This window comes from Chelonia mydas, chromosome 4 (genome assembly GCF_015237465.2).
Source record: "Chelonia mydas isolate rCheMyd1 chromosome 4, rCheMyd1.pri.v2, whole genome shotgun sequence".
NCBI lineage: Eukaryota > Metazoa > Chordata > Testudines > Cheloniidae > Chelonia > Chelonia mydas.
This window is the reverse complement of record NC_057852.1, coordinates 78,578,711-78,594,910: the sequence shown is the minus strand read 5'-3', so window position 1 is coordinate 78,594,910 and position 16,200 is coordinate 78,578,711. Positions and strand designations below refer to the sequence as shown.

Genomic DNA, 16,200 nt, shown 5'->3' with positions numbered 1-16,200 from the left:
GTAACTATTGGAGGTAGAGCACAAAGGGGACTGCCACCTATGATGTGCGGTGCTATAAACCTTAGCTTAGCGCTTGAGAGGCGCTCTGAGTAAGACTATATTTTAGTCACAGGTATTTTTAGTAAAAGTCAACAGATCATAGGCAGTAAAAAAAAAAATTCACGGCCCATGACCTGTTCGTGACTTTTACTATATACCCCTAACTAAAACTTGGGCCGGGGGACCGCAGGTGCGCTAGGAGGTTGACCCGGGATTCCTGCTGGTGCTAGGCAGGCCAGGGCGTGTGGACCCTGCTGCTGCTGCTGGGAGGGGGGGCGTTGGACAGTGGCACATGGCCCAGGACCCTCACTGGTGCTGGGAGAGGGGGCCAGGCAATGGCATGTGGCCCGGGACCCCTGCTGGTCCTTGGTGGGGAGGTGGTGGGGCTGACAGGCTCCCTACCTGGCTCCGACCGGCATGTCCCTGCAGCTCTTAGGGGGAGGTGTGGCAGGGGGCTCCACAGCACGTGCTGCTCCTGCCACAAGTGCTGGCTCTGCAGCTCCCAGTGGACGGGAACCGCAGCCAACGGGAGCTGCGGGCACAGGCAGTGCGTGGAGCCTCCATGGCCACTTGGAACCGCAGGGACATGCCGGTGGGAGCTAGGGAGCCCTCGCCAGGCAAGCCCCACCATGCACCCCATGCAGAGGTCATGGAATCAGATGATTTCTGTGACCTCTGTGACAAACACACAGCCTTAACTATGAGTGACCAATTGCAACAACGTGTGCAGATCTAGTGGGTGCCACGTCATTAACTGGGGATGAGAACGGATCACAGGACCCACACGAGCAATCCTGGTGCTACCTGCTAGGGCCAAGCACCTTGATGAGGACAAGTTCTATGCCAGGGGTAGGCAACCTGTGGCACATGAGCTGATTTTCAGTGGCACTCGCACTGCCCGGGTCCTGGCCACCAGTCCCGGGGGCTCCGCTGCCAACTGGGGTTCTGCCTGCTGGCCCCGCTCAGCCTACTGCCAGCCCTGGGTCATGGCCACCAGTCCTGGGGACTCTGCTGCTGGCCTGGCGTCCCGGCCGCTGGCCTGGAGCTCTGCTCCTGGCCTCAGCTCAGGGCTCTGCAGCTGGCCCCAGCCTGGGGCAGTGAGGGGTGCAGACAGGGCCAAGAGGAGGAGCAGCTCAGATCGCATGGATTCTTATTATTGGCACATGAAACTTTAAATTAGAGTGAATAAATGAAGACTCAGCACACCACATCTGAAAGGTTGACGACCCCTGTTCTATGCCTTTTAAAAACGGCAGTTTTCCATTGTCAGTTTAGAATCATGCTTTCAAATACTGAAACTTCAGTCTGTTTTCTCAATCAATCAGTCATCCTGTAATTTTCTGCCTTACCACATTACTTAACAGATATAAAAAGAAGACTTCATCTCCTTTACAAATTTCTTTGGCACATTTTCAAAATAGGAGCCTCATAAAGTACTGTACCCTAAACGTAAATTTTTAGCATGGGAGATCTCTGACTAATTTGACCACACCTACTGAAACTTTTCAGAACTGTCTGTCTGAAAAGGGAAAGCTTCTGAAAGTCTCATGAAGGCTTCTTAGGCCTGGTCTACACTACGAGGTTAGGTCGAATTTAGCCACGTTAGGTTAATTTTATAAACACAACCAACCCTGTTCCATCGACCAAAAGGGCTCTTAAAATAGACTGCTGTATTCCTCCCCGACAAGGGAAGTAGCGCTAAAATCGAGCTTCCTGGGTCAAATTTGGGGTACTGTAGACGCAGCGCTGTGAAATTCGATGATCTTGGCCTCCGGGAGCTAACCCAGAGTCTCCAACGTGACTGCTCTGGACAGCACTTTCAACTGTGATGCACTAGCCAGGTACAAAGGAAAAGTCCTGGGAACTTTTGAATTTCATTTCCCATTTGGTCAGCATGGTGAGCTCAGCAGAAGAGGTGACCATGCAGGCCCCCCAGAAACACAAACGAGCTCAAGCATGGAGTGAACGGGAGACATTGGATCTGATTGTTGTATGGGGAGAAGAATCTGTGCAGGCAGAACTCTGATCCAGCAGAAGAAATGCTGATACATATGCCAAAAATCATACAGGGCATGGTGGACAGAGGCTATACCAGGGGGACACAGCAGTGCCATGTGAAAATTAAGGAGCTCAGGCAAGCCTACCAAAAGACAAAAGAGGCAAACGGTCACTCCAGGTGAGAGCCCCAAACTTGCCGCTTCTATGATCAGCTGCATGCCATTCTTGGGGCGGGGGATCTTAACACTACCCCACCACTGTCCATGGACACCTGCAAGGTGGCAGCCTCATGCAACACAGAGGAGGATTGTGTGGATGAGGAGGAGGAGGAGAATGCGCAGCAGGCAAGTGGAGAATCTGTTCTCCCTGGCAGCCAGGACCTTTTCATTACCCTGGAGCCAATACCCCCCCCCCCGCCCCAGGGCGTATAGTTCCTAGACCCTGAAGGCGGAGAAGGCACCTTGATGAGTGCTCATTTGTAACTACGCTACCGGGGTTAAAAGCAATTGTGTTTAATATTTGATTTGCCCTGAACAATTGGGATGCATTCGCGGCCAGTACAGCTACTGGAAAAGTCTGTTAACATGTCTGGAGATGCCCTGGAGGATTCCCGCTTCATCTCCATGAAGCTTTCCTGGAGGTACTCTGAAAGCCTTTGCTTTCTGGGGAGGGCTGCCTTATTTTGTCCTCCACGGTAGGACACCAAACCAGTAGCAAGTAGTCTGGAATCACTGCAGCACAAAGCATGGCAGCAAATGGTCCTGGATTTTGGTCGCATTCATGCAACATTTGGTCTTTATCTTTCTGTGTCAGCCTCAGGAGAGTGATATTCATGGTTATCTGGTTGAAATAGGGGAATTTTTATAAGGGAACAGTAATCCCCTCTGTTTGGTGATCCTGGCACATTAGACCATGGTCATGCGGGGCTGCTTGCGCCTGGCTAAAAGGGATCATCCTGGAGAACAGACACACAGGGGTGGGGAGGAGAGAAGAGGTGTGCTGCACATCCACCCCAAAACCGCAGCCCCTACTTTTAAATGGCAAACCCAACCAGCATTGGTTGTTATGGGAAAGGAGGGCGCTGCAGTTTCAAAACATTCTTACATGTTATGAACGCGGAAGAAGCCAACCCCGCTCACCCTTTGGCTTACCATGGCTGCCTGGAAACTGAATTCTGTTGCCCAGCCATGTGTGATGTGTCACCATACTGGCAGGCACTCAATATAAAAGGAAAAATATTACCTTGTACCTAAAACACATGTGCTGTCCGCTGTGAATTGATTGATTCACTGTGAAAGAGTCTCCCTTTTGTTCTCAGAAATGTATCTTCTGTAAAGTCTACTCTCCCTTTTTTCCCCCCTGCAGCTACAAATGTTTCTATGCTCCCCGTATCAACTCCGTCCCGGAGGTTATCACAGATTAGAAGGTGGAAAAAAACTACACTCGCGATGACATGTTTTCAGAGCTCATGCAGTCCTCTCACACTTATAGGGCACAGATGAATGTATGGAGGCATGCGATGGCAGAGGCCAGGAAAGCATACAGTGAGCATGACTGGAACACAAGAGATGCTGAGGCTAATGGGGGAGCAATTGGACATGAGGAGGAGTCTGGTGGAGCTGCAGGAAAGGCAACTAGAGTTCAGAACCCCACATTGTGTAACTGCCTGCCCTCCTTGCCAAGTTCCATATCCTCCTCACCCAGACACCCAAGAACATAGGGGAGGCGGCAGCGGCTATGGGCACCCAGCCACTTAACTTCAGGGGATGGCCCAAGCAACAGACGACTGTCATTCAAACAGCTTTGATTTGTAGTGTGGCTACAAGAAGAAATGTGGCCTTGACCTTCCCTCCTCTCCCACCCCACCCGGGCTACCTTTTACTAATCAGCATTGTCAATAATCTCAAGTTTTTTTAAATAAAGAAAGAATGAATAGATTCAGAATAGGGACTTTATTTCCTGTGCCAGCTGTGGTTGAAGTGGGGGAGGGGGACTGGTTTACCGGAAAGCACATTCACCAAAGGGGGCAGCTTTACATAAATGACGGACACACACACACACACCCCATCATACCATAGCCTGGTCAGTCATGAAACTGTTTTTCAAAGCCTCTTTGATGAGCAGCGCGCCTCGGTGTGCTCTTCTAATAGCCCTGCTGTCTGCCTGTTCAAAGTTGGCCGCCAGGCGATTTGCCTCAACCTCCCACCCTACCATAAATGTCTCCCCCTTACTCTCACAGATATTATGGAGCACACAGCAAGCAGTAATAACAATGGGAATATTGGTTGCGCTGAGGTGTAACCTACTCAGCAAACAGTGCCAGCGCCCTCTTAAACGTCCAAAGGCACATTCTACACCATTCTGCACTTGCTCAGCCTATAGTTGAACTGCTCCTTTCTGCTGTCCAGGCTGCCTGTGTATGGCTTCATGAGCCATGGGAGCAAAATGTAGGTTGGGTCCCCAAGGATAACTATTGGCATTTCAACATCCCCAACAGTAATTTTCTGGTCTGGGAAGAAAGTAGCTTCTTGCAGCTTTTCAAACAGCCCGGAGTTCCGAAAGATTTGAGCATCATGCACCTTTCCCAGCCATCCCATGTTGATGTTGGTGAAACGGCCCTTGTGATTCATCAGTGCTCGCAACACCATTGAGAAGTATCCCTTGCGGTTTATGTACTGTTTGGCAAGGTGGTCTTGTGCCAAGATAGGGATATGCGTTCCATCTATCGCCCCACCACAGTTTGGGAAACCCATTGCAGCAAAGCCATCCACTATGACCTGCAAACTTCCCCTTGTTAGCGGAAGGTTATTGATTGCCTTGGCTACTTGGATCACAGCAGCCCCCATGGTAGATCTGCCCACTCTGAATTGATTTCCAACTGACCGGTAGCAGTCAGGTGTTGCAAGCTTCCACGGGGCTATCGCCACTTGCTTCTCAACAGTCAGGGCAGGTCTCAGCTTGGTATTCCCCTGCGCTTCAGGGTGGGAAAAAGCAACTCACAAAGTTCCATGAAAGCAGCCTTACGCATGCGAAAGTTTCACAGCCACCGGGAATCATCCATACCTGCAACACTTTGCGATCCCACCAGTCTGTGCTCATTTGCTGGGTCCAGAATCGGCATTCCACTGTATCAACATGCCCCAATGACAGCATGATATCCCGATTGCCACATTCCGTGCCTTCAGAAACGTCTGCATCCTCCTCACAATCTCACAAGGAGGGAGGGAGGGAAGACTGACGACACGTACCCAAAACCACCCGCGACAATGTTTTTGCCCCATTAGGCACTGGGAGCTTAACCAGGAATTCCAATCGGCAGTGGGGACCGGGGGAATAATATTTCACATCCTTGAGCCACATCAGTTAAAAACTCTATACCTAGGACATGAGTTCACATTGTAAATTAGCAACATATTCTACCTAGCACTATCAATAAAAAGGTCCAAAGCCAAATCTGGATCCTAAAACTGTGAATGACTCATCATGTACACAATACCCATTGAACAAAGCTGCCACTTGTTAACTCATCATACCCTGGAGAATCCCTAAAGCAACACTAAATTAACTGTGATAACTTCCAAGTACAGATGGAGGAAAATGGGGGCATGAGGCACCAGAATTAGTTCCATGAGGCACTTAGGTGGTATTTCCAAATAAAAAATTTGGTTTTTTCTTTTTTAGTTCAACATTTTGCTTAAAAAAAAAACAAACAAAAAAAAACAACTCAGTTTTCCATGAACAAATTCAACAAAAAACAACAGATTTTTGAATTTTGTCAGAATTTTCCATAGAAAGTCTTTCTGACCTAATGTTTCAACTTATTTTCCTTCATAACTATGAAATAGAATGCTCATTTAGGATTTTTTCCTGTAAATAACTGATAAATATTTTCATTCTTCAAGGTTTGGATTACAAAATGTGATTATTTTTAAAAAACATTTAGGATTTGTGTGACATTAATCCATGTGGATAGCTTTCCAGACAACCAGTACTCACATGAGGTTATTTTGGAAGCTAGGAGAGTAAAAAGCAATTTCAGTGACAGATTATTTATCAAGATATACAGGTTCCTAGAAAAAAGATCCTTGAGTAATCAAGATTCAATTTTTAAAGCATCAATTTCCCCTTCGTAGTTGGTGCAGGATAGAGACGGCTTCTTGTGGAGGCTGGCCAAGACTAGAACTGACTTCCCCACAGAAATCTCAAAAAATGATCCTGTCCAAACTCCACTGGACAGGCATTTGGAAGAATGATAATTTTGCTGAAAGGGACTGCACCACGTGAGTGGGTGCTTGGGCACAATAGCTATTAGAACAATCTTATTCCAGGAATTATATGGGCATGAAGGAGATTTTACTAGTAGTACTGTCTAATACCATGATGAAAAAAGATGTTTTCACCTACTCACTGTACCTACCTCCTCTGCATATATACAGGCATCTATATTTAAGCTGGTGGAGGGCAAAGTTTCACTAGGAAAGTTGCTTGGTAAAGGAGGGTAATTGACATTCTTTTTCCCAGATAGTGATCTGGATCCCAAGTGCACCATAGTCTAATGAGACCAGTAAGAATTGGCTACAAGAAAGTATGCAGGCCAAGCGCTTCTTGACTTTTTAGAAAACTCCTATTTAAGTATCTCCCTCCTTGAAATGCAAGATTATTGCCTACACGGCACTACAGGTTCCTCCTTTAAGATTTCTTGTGTAAGGTGTATGATACTGACTGCCTCCTTCTGAGGCAGAAAATAGAATGGGGAAGAGAGATTAAACAGAAGGAGATCCTTGACTCTAAACCTTCTGGTTAACCTTCACCGATGCTGATGCTGCCACCAGTCACTCAGAAAGGAAGAGTTGCATCAGTCTGTATTGGTGTTAATGGAGCAGACAAAAAAATCGTTTCTAGTACCAAGAGCAAAACTGCATTTTGTAACAGTCATATAGACAGGGAAAGAATCTGGCACAAAATCTCAAACTAAACTTCTGGTTTTGGAATACCTTCTCAATTTGTTTAAAAATGTACATAACCAGATTAATACCGAGTTTTAGCCCCCTTAGTTCATGTGTTACTGAAATAAACAAGACAGACGTTCAACATCTCCTTCCAATGTAATGTACATACAGAATTAATAAATTATAAAAATATCACAAAACACGGTTACCACTAAAGATGTTCAAAAGAATTAAGTTTACTGTGTGTTATAGAGAAAGCTATTTCTAATGTATTTTTATACAGGCTTTGAACAATGCTTATTTCAGCCGTATTTCTCACAATAAAAGTTCACACACAAATTCTTTACAACGGAGTACTTGTGAAAACTCAGTGAGACTAAATAAATCTGCATGTACTATTTTAGTGGGTTAGAGAGAGAGATTCAAATCATTCCTTAAAATACCTTGCAACATCATATGACGTTTTATCGTTTGTACCTCTGTACTGACTTATAGGTTACATGATATTCTGAAACATGGTACATCTATAATAGGACTAAAAGCTCTCTCCTTTCTTCAAATTTCTTATTAGTTTCTGAGGAGTTCTTTAAGAGCTTAACAGAACATCCACTTATAATAGGATTACCAATTACAGGGCAAAGCTGGTTTTGCTGAAGTAGGAAACAGCCATGCAACAAAACATTAAAGATCTATGCTTGTAGAAATCACTGTATTAGTCCTCTTTTAACATATCTGAAACTCTTGGAATGTATAAATGAAGCCAAAATTACTCAGGAGGGTATCAAGTGTACAGATTAGAACTTCTTTAGTGTGCTAGGTATTAGGGACAAACAGGTTTTATTTAATCAAAAAGGAATGCATGTTCTCCTTTTTCCATCTACTTTCTTCTTCATTAAAAATTATGGTCAATGCAAGGAAAATTCAAGTAATCGTTCATATGTTTTAATTTTCACATGTCTCTGTCAGAACACCCTTACCAGTAAGATAATGATTCAGAACAATTAGCTATTTTTTGCAGCAACAGTCGATGAAGTGAGCTGTAGCTCACGAAAGCTTATGCTCAAATAAATTTGTTAGTCTCTAAGGTGCCACAAGTACTCCTTTAGTTTTGCTTAGAGTTTGTCTAAAAGTGATTTGTCTCTTCTTGACTTTTGAAGATCCCCATGTATATAAAGTGTTATGAAGTTTTCTGACTTGATTTTGTACAGTTATGATAATAAACATGAGAGAACCTGCAAAAGCATAGAATCATAGAATATCAGGATTGGAAGGGACCTCAGGAGGTCATCTAGTCCAACCGCCTGCTCAAAGCAGGACCAATCCCCAATTAAATCATCCCAGCCAGTGCTTTGTCAAGCCTGACCTTAAAAACTTCTAAGGAAGGAGATTCTACCACATCCCTAGGTAACACATTCCAGTGTTTCACCACCCCCTTGGTGAAAAAGTTTTTCCTAATATCCAACCTAAACCTCCCCCACTGCAACTGTAACATTGTTAATAATAGCTCAAACAAGTGCCACAAGTAGGTCTGGATTAAAGAAGAAACTCTAAAAACTGAATGCCCCAATGCAGAATAAAAGGAAATTTCCTCCCCTTTTCTCAGCCTTCTCTTCCTTCCTTTGGATTTAAAGGAAGCAAAAAACTATTGAATAAAAAAGACACTTTCAAGGCACTTGAATATTGTTATTACTATTTTGGAAGCAATCCTGCAAGCTACAGTATGCCTCCTGTGTAATGCCGAGCACCATTAACTCCTTCAATGGGAGCTGAAAGTGCTTGACACCTTGAAAAACTGTGCTTTTACTAAAAAGCATTTTTTTATTTAATACTGGATAGGTCTGCTGCTATTGCAGTGGCTCTCAAACTTTTGTACTGGTGACCCCTTTCACAAACCAAGCCTCTGAGTGTGACCCCCCCCCCCTTATAAATGAAAAACTTTTTAATATATTTAACACCGTTATAAATGCTGGAGGCAAAGCGGGGTTTGGGGTGGAGGCTGACAGCTTGCGACCCCTCACGTAATAACTTTATGAGCCACTGAGGGGTCCCTATCCCCAGTTTGAGAACCCCTGCTCTATTGGCTATTGCAGTCATTCTGGGTGACATTAGTCTGTCACCACCAGCAGGACTGTGAATCTCTAAGCACACTGTGGTATATCTTACCATGTCATTAGAGATCTGCCCCCATAAGACAAACTGTACATTTACACCAATGTAGCATCTCTTGTAACAACTCGCTGACATCCTCTAAAAGGATTATAACTATCAGCAATGACACTGTCCAATAACTAAATAAAATTTACTAAAATTAAAGCACCACCAAAGATATCTGTCTATCACTGTTAAAAGTAAAAGTCCACTCTTCTATGGAGTAGTTTCACTTTTAAAACATATGAGAACACAAAGTTAAACAGAGTCAGGCTTGGTCAATACTAGGATGGGAAACTTCCAGAGAAAATCCAGGGAACTTCAAGTCATATTGGTGATTGGGTGGCATTTTCCCCTTGAGTCAGTAGCACACTAATGCCCTAGAGAAGTGCTGGGAGGTACTGTTGAAAGGTGTCATCAGTTGGATGACAATTAAAACAAACATCCTTAAAACTTGCAGTCACTTGAGATCTCACCACAGATTTTGCAACAGTATGGAAATTAGCTGGCTAAATTCCATTTAAGGTCATAACATTCTGCCTATCAAAATTCCCCTTGCAGTTTCAATTGGATAGAATATTTCTCATCACCTTATTGCACTCACCTTAATACTAGTAGTTTTCAGCTTCAAAGCACAAAGTGAGGGCTCATGAATTGCATAAGAGCTGCACTGGCACCAGCCTTGTTGTCAGTGCATATTTTTGAGTGGACTCAGGTTGAGGGAGCAACAAACAAAACAAAACAAAAACCTTCAGGAAAGAAAATTGCTCTTCCCACTCTCATATCCTTGGCTATAGGTCCAGAAATGGTAACGGAGGGGTTCAGACTTAGTCAAACCCTTGATTCAGAGCTGAATCTAGAAAGAACATGAATTTCTATCAGTCTCTTTATATGGTCAAAAATGATCATCTCCTCATACATTTATGACATTCACAGTCAAATATGAAATTAAACCCCATTCAGATGCTGGTAGGTGGGAAGAAAGGTATTCTGAATGTGGTTATTAATGAATATAATATAGACAAATAAGTTACAGATGAAAATGCGTAGGAAGCACTCCCTATAAATATCCATAAAGCAACCCTATTATCCTTCAAAACTCTCCTTTGCTGTGATCACTACAAAATAAAAATAACACTTAGGCTGCTGGTGTACTGAGACCACTGCTGATCATACTGACCAATATTGTCTCATTGTTTCCTAGTGCTCAGTTTATCCATCTGTTGTCTATTATTATGCTTAGATTATAAGATCCTTTGGGTAGGCACTATCTTTTTGTTCTGTATTTGTACAGCACCTTGCACAAAGGGGTCCTGGTCCACGACTAGGGGTACTACACAGGACCACAATACCACCATAAAATATATTATTATTTAAAATCTTATAATGGGACTACTTACACACTTGTTTAAATTTACGCATTGTAAGTATTGGCAGGTTCAGGGCCTCATACCCAAACAGGAATGCTGTGAAACTAGTGTTTCACTAAAGACTTAACTCTTGACTTCTACAGTCTTGAATATCTAGGAGAATACATTTACAGTCCTTACTAAAAGTAGTATGAGTTAAATAATAAGATTCTTGAAGCTTGGACGTTGTCTCTTCCATATTTTTTAAATGTCATCCACTCTTACAGCACTCCGTAAATAAAATAAAAACGTAGATCATCTATTATTTCATTGAATGTCACTATTACATACTTATTCTAAGTAACTGATTTATCGACTCAAAGAAAGTAAACTTCACACATGAGCAACGTATGAGAATGTGGGTATCTCTGATAAGATATACATTCTTTGCAAACAACAATAACCATTGAACTCCACTTTTATTATTACTACAGTGACAAAGAATAGATGTAGGACTCTTATAAAAGATTTATTCGAAAGACCATTCTAACAAATACATTCTTATTTGCCAAAAGGTAAGTTGCAGTATTAGAGTAACTAGGAGGACCGGCTCTATAATCACATCGTCCGCCACCTTAACTGATTTATAGTTATAACTCAAGAGCTCCCAGCGCAAATGCTAAGGAAGTTTACTTAAGACGCAGCAGAAAAATAGCTTTGGAAGATCATGGTATTATATGTAGCTAATCTCAGTGGAGAGAATCTTATGAGGGAAGCTTAAAAAAAAAAGGGAGGTAAAACTTAACAAATTTAGCTTGTTTTGGATACATTTAAGACTTTACAATTATGAATAAAAATGTGCATGATTGTTGTTTGTCTGTGTTGGTATGAGAACCAGGATCAATAAGTCACAACACTAAGAACAGATACATTTCTAGAAATATACCGAGGAATTGCAACACAGGAAAACAACAATGCATATATTTACAGTTCAGACTTTCAATTTACAGTAGACTGCATATTTAAGTCTTGCAATGTCAAAACAGTTTTAAAAACTTTGGGAAATAGCTTGCTTTGGTTCTTCTAAAGTTAAATTCCAATAAAAGTACATCATTACAACATAAAAGTATCAACGTGTTCAGTATCATCACAAGTTCTATCATGCCCCAAGATGTTCATGCACTTCGGGTAATGTTGCCAAAGAACATACAGAAACTAAACAGGTACAGAATTAAGAACAGCTCCACCAACTGTATCTGAAATTGCATGGGTTTAGGGGAAATGCTCACAATGGTACTGCAAGCAAATAGGAGGAAGCCTGCTTAACAACTATTTACAATGAAACGTAAAATAAAGTCTTTAAATTGCAAGTGTAAAAAGCCTTAAAGTTATGTATATAAATACTATCTACCAACTGCACAGAATGCTACTGTTATTTTATATATGTATTTTTAATAGCAGGCATTCAGCTATTCTGCATTAAAGATACAGCTAAACTCTCCCTTGGCAGTAATCATTTTCATTGTTGCCAGGTCAGTGATTCAGACTTCTGACTAAGGAACCTCTGACTAAGGAACAGCAAGTCTTTTTAGGTCATGAGGTCTTACACAGGGCTCCTCAGAAGCCAAGCATAAAAGTCCTGAAATAACAAGCAAACACACAGGTTTCTTAATTTGCCCTGTTGGATTCCTGTAATGAGTGCTTAACAACTGCAGCCCCTGAGCAACTCTGCAGTCATCAACAAGACCATTTACCATATGATTTAGCAAACAAATATCCAAGATTTTCACTTACATACAGTACACAGAAGATGAATTAATGTAAGGACATGGGGGCAAATCCAACTCCTACCTTCACAGCTCCTCTAACAGCAGATCCAGCATGGTTTCCCCGCACAAGGGGAAAAAGAGGGCACGAATCTAGGACTTGGAGCTCTGTGGGGTTGGTCTTCACATACACCAGCATACAGGCAGCAGGTGGAGTAGGGTTGGCCATGTGAGAAGAGTGACAGGAGGATCAGCTGGTACTGCTGAGGGAGGTTTAAGCATTGGCCTGCTGGGGAGAGGGATAGCTCAGCGGTTTGAGCATTGGCCTGCTAAACCCAGGATTGTGAGTTCAATCCTTGAGGGGGCCATTTAGGGATCTGGGGCAAAAATTGGGGCTTGGTCCTGCTTTGAGCAGAGGGTTGGACTAGATGACCTCCTGAGGTCCCTTCCAACCCTGATATTCTATGATTCTATGTACATGGATACAGAGGCGATGTGTAATGGGGATAAGTGGGGTCAAGTGACCCCCTAAATTGGCCGGCAGGGAGGCAGAGGCTCTAGGGTTCTTCTCTCCCTGCGCCTCTCCCCCGGCACAGTTCACCTGCTCTCCCTGTCCCTAGCAGCTGGGTGGGAGAGGGATGGAGCCATTTCTGCCTGAAAAAGCCTGGGAAAGCCTGGCTGGGAGGCTCACTCTCACATACTCACCTCCCAGCCAGGCTCTTTCAGGCAGAAGTGGCTCCATCCCATTCCCCAGCCATCTGACAGGGACAGGGAGAGCAGCCAAAGATGCCAGGGAAGAGGCGCAGGGATAGGACAGAAAGCCCACCCCCTCTGGTAACATGGGCTGGGGAAGAGCGCTGCAAGGTGGGAGAGGTCACCAGGCAGGGGAGACACGTAGGGCAGTCTTTTAGTTGATACCTCCCCTGCTCTCAGTATGGGAAGGCACCTGTTGCCTATGCATGGATCCTACCATCCTCTCATCCTACAAAGGGATTGTGTGTTGGCCTTTTCTCATTATCTGCTCCAGCCCAAAAGGAGTAAAACAGGGGGAAAAACAGTTTATAAATTTTCAAATAAAATGTTATTGTTCATAAAATCCACAAAAAAACCCTTAATTATAGCTAGCCATCTTTGATGAAACAGCTCATATCTCCTTGTTCACTTCCCTCTATTTTACTGTCAAAGCAGGAACCCATGTGTGACAGGGTCGGACCAGATGGCTACAGGAGAGTAATAGAAGGCAGATATATTAGCCCCAGGCTAAGTAGGTCCCTTTTCCCTGGGTAAGGTAACAGGAAAGGTTCCAGAACAATCAGGAACCTTCTGGAGACAATTAAGACAGGCTGATTAGAACACCTGCAGCCAATCAAGAAGCTGCTAGAATCAATTAAGGCAAGCTAATCAGGGCACCTGGGTTTTAAAAAGGAGCTCACTTCAGTTTGTGATGTGCATGTGAGGAGCTGGGAGCAAGAGGCACTAGGAGTTCAGAGTGAGAATGTGGACTGGTGGAGGACTGAGGAGTACAAGCATTATCAGACACCAGGAGGAAGGTCCTATGGTGAGGATAAAGAAGGTGTTGGGAGGAGGCCATGGGGAAGTAGCCCAGGGAGTTGTAGCTGTCGCACAGGAGGCACTCTAGACAGCTGCATTCCACAGGGTCCTGGGCTGGAACCCGGAGTAGAGGGAGGGCCCAGGTTCCCCCCAAATCCTCCCAACTCCTAGTCAGACACAGGAGGAGTCGACCTGGACTGTGAATTCAGAAAAACAGCTAAGCTGAGGGCTGCCGTGAAGCTCCAAGGTGAGCAAATCCACCAATAAGCGCAAGACCCACCAAGATAGAGCAGGAACTTTGTCACACCATGTTAAAAGTTCAGAGTGAATAACCAGCCAAGGAGTAGTTAACTATTTGCTAAGTAGCATTAAGCAAAAATGCTTCAAAAGTTGCATATTCCCAGTCAAATGCTATCAAGCCCAAGTATTTGATTAATTTATGTATACGGAAAGCTGAGTGCTAGTTGAGAGCTTTCACACAGATTTCCAGCAGATAGAGCTGCTGTTGTCCTTGTCCTACACTTCCAACTCGTCCCTTTTCTTTGCTGCCTGTCTGCCTGGCCCGTAAAAAGGACTCTGACACTCCATGAATCTCCTGCCAGGAAAAGTGAAGGTATATTAGGCCCCAACTGAAATCCCTCCATTATACTAGGTGCTGTTTACAGACAGTCTGGAGCACAGATGGTCTCCCATAGCCGACAGTCAAGGGGACAAGACAGATAGAAGGAGAGAGGGGTGGGGAGTAGTAATATTATCCTCATTTTACAGCTGGGCAACTGAGGCACAGGGGAAATTACGTATCTTTCCCAAGGTCAGAAGGAAATCTGATAGACCTGGGAAATTCCGAAGTCTCAGTCCAGTACCTTCACTACTATCCCATCATACAGTCTCTGATGTTAAGAATATTTGTGAATGAAAGCAAGAAACAAGCAGATATTCTGCATGGTCCTGGTGTCACCAGGAAGGGTTTGGCTTCCTTGACCACTCAGTGCTGCTCCAGGAAGGAGGATTGCTGAGCAGAGATGGGATCCACGCCCACCTATCGAGGAAAGGGAAGTGTGTCTTTGGATACCGACTGGCTAACTTAGTGAGGTGAGCTTTAAACTAGATTAAACAGCAGCACGAGACAAAAGCCCACCGGTTTGTCAAAAACATGGAGATCTGGGTGAAGGATTGGAATCTGAGGGGAGCAGAGTCAATTATAGAAGGCACAAAGGAGAGACAAGAGGGAACAGAGGGAAAAACAAATCAGTATCTTAAATGTCTGTATACGAATTCAAGAAGTACGGGGAACAAACAGAAAGAACTAGAAATTCTAGTGAACAATCACAACCACATAGCTGCCATCACAGAGACTTCATGCCATAATACTCATAGCTGGAATATTGGTATAGAAGGATACAACTTGCTTAGCAAGGACAGGCAAGAAAAAAAGCGAGGAGGTGCCTTGTATATCAAAGATGCATATACTTGTAATGAGGTTGAGACGGAAATAGGAGACCAACTTATTGAAAGTCTCTGGGTAAGGATAAAAAGGGTAAAAAAACACAGGTGATGTCATGGTAGAATTCTATTATAGACCACCTAAGAAGAGGGCAAATATAGTAACAATCTATAAAAAGGGGAATAAAGACAACCCAAGGAATTAGACTAGTCAGCTTAACTTCAGTACCCAGAATGATAATGGAGCAAATAATCAAGCAATCAATTTGCAAACACGTACAAGATTATAAGGTGATAAACAGCAGTAAACATGAATTTCTCAAGAGAAAATCATGTCAAACTAACCTAACAGATTTCTTTGACAGGGTAACAAGCCTTGTGGATAAGGGCTAAGTGGTAGATGTGGTATATCTTGACTTTAGTAAGGCTTTCGATACCATCTCGCATGACCATCTCATAAACAAACAAACTAAGGAAATACAACCTACATGGAGCTACTACAAGACGGATTCATAACTGGTTGGAAAACAGAATAGCTATCAGTGGTTCACAGTCAAGCTGGAAGGACATATTGATTGGAGTCCCACAGGGATAGGCCCTGTTCTGTTAAATATCTTCATCAATAATTTAGATAATGGCACAGAGTACACACTTATAAAGTTTGCAGATGATACCAAGCTGGGAGGGGTTGTAAGTGCTTTGGAGAATAGGATTAAAATTCAAAATGATCTGGACAAACTGGAGAAATGGTCTGAAGTAAATAGGATGAAATTCAATGAGGTCAAATGCAAAGTACTCCACTTAGAAAGGAACAATCAGGTGCACACATACGAAATGGGAAACGACTTGCCTCAGTAGGAGCAATGCAGAAAGGGATCTAGGGGTCATAGTGGATCACAAACTAAATATAAGTCAACAGTATAACACTGTGGCAAAAAAAAAAAAAAAAGCAAACAT

General features: G+C 43.5%; 1 protein-coding gene across 2 annotated transcripts in view; it reads right to left on the bottom strand.

Moving 5' to 3' along the window:
- TENM3 (teneurin transmembrane protein 3) overlaps positions 1-16,200 on the bottom strand; it is a 2,200,211-nt gene that overhangs the window by 549,740 nt on the left and 1,634,271 nt on the right. The gene's annotated exons all lie outside the window — the stretch shown is intronic.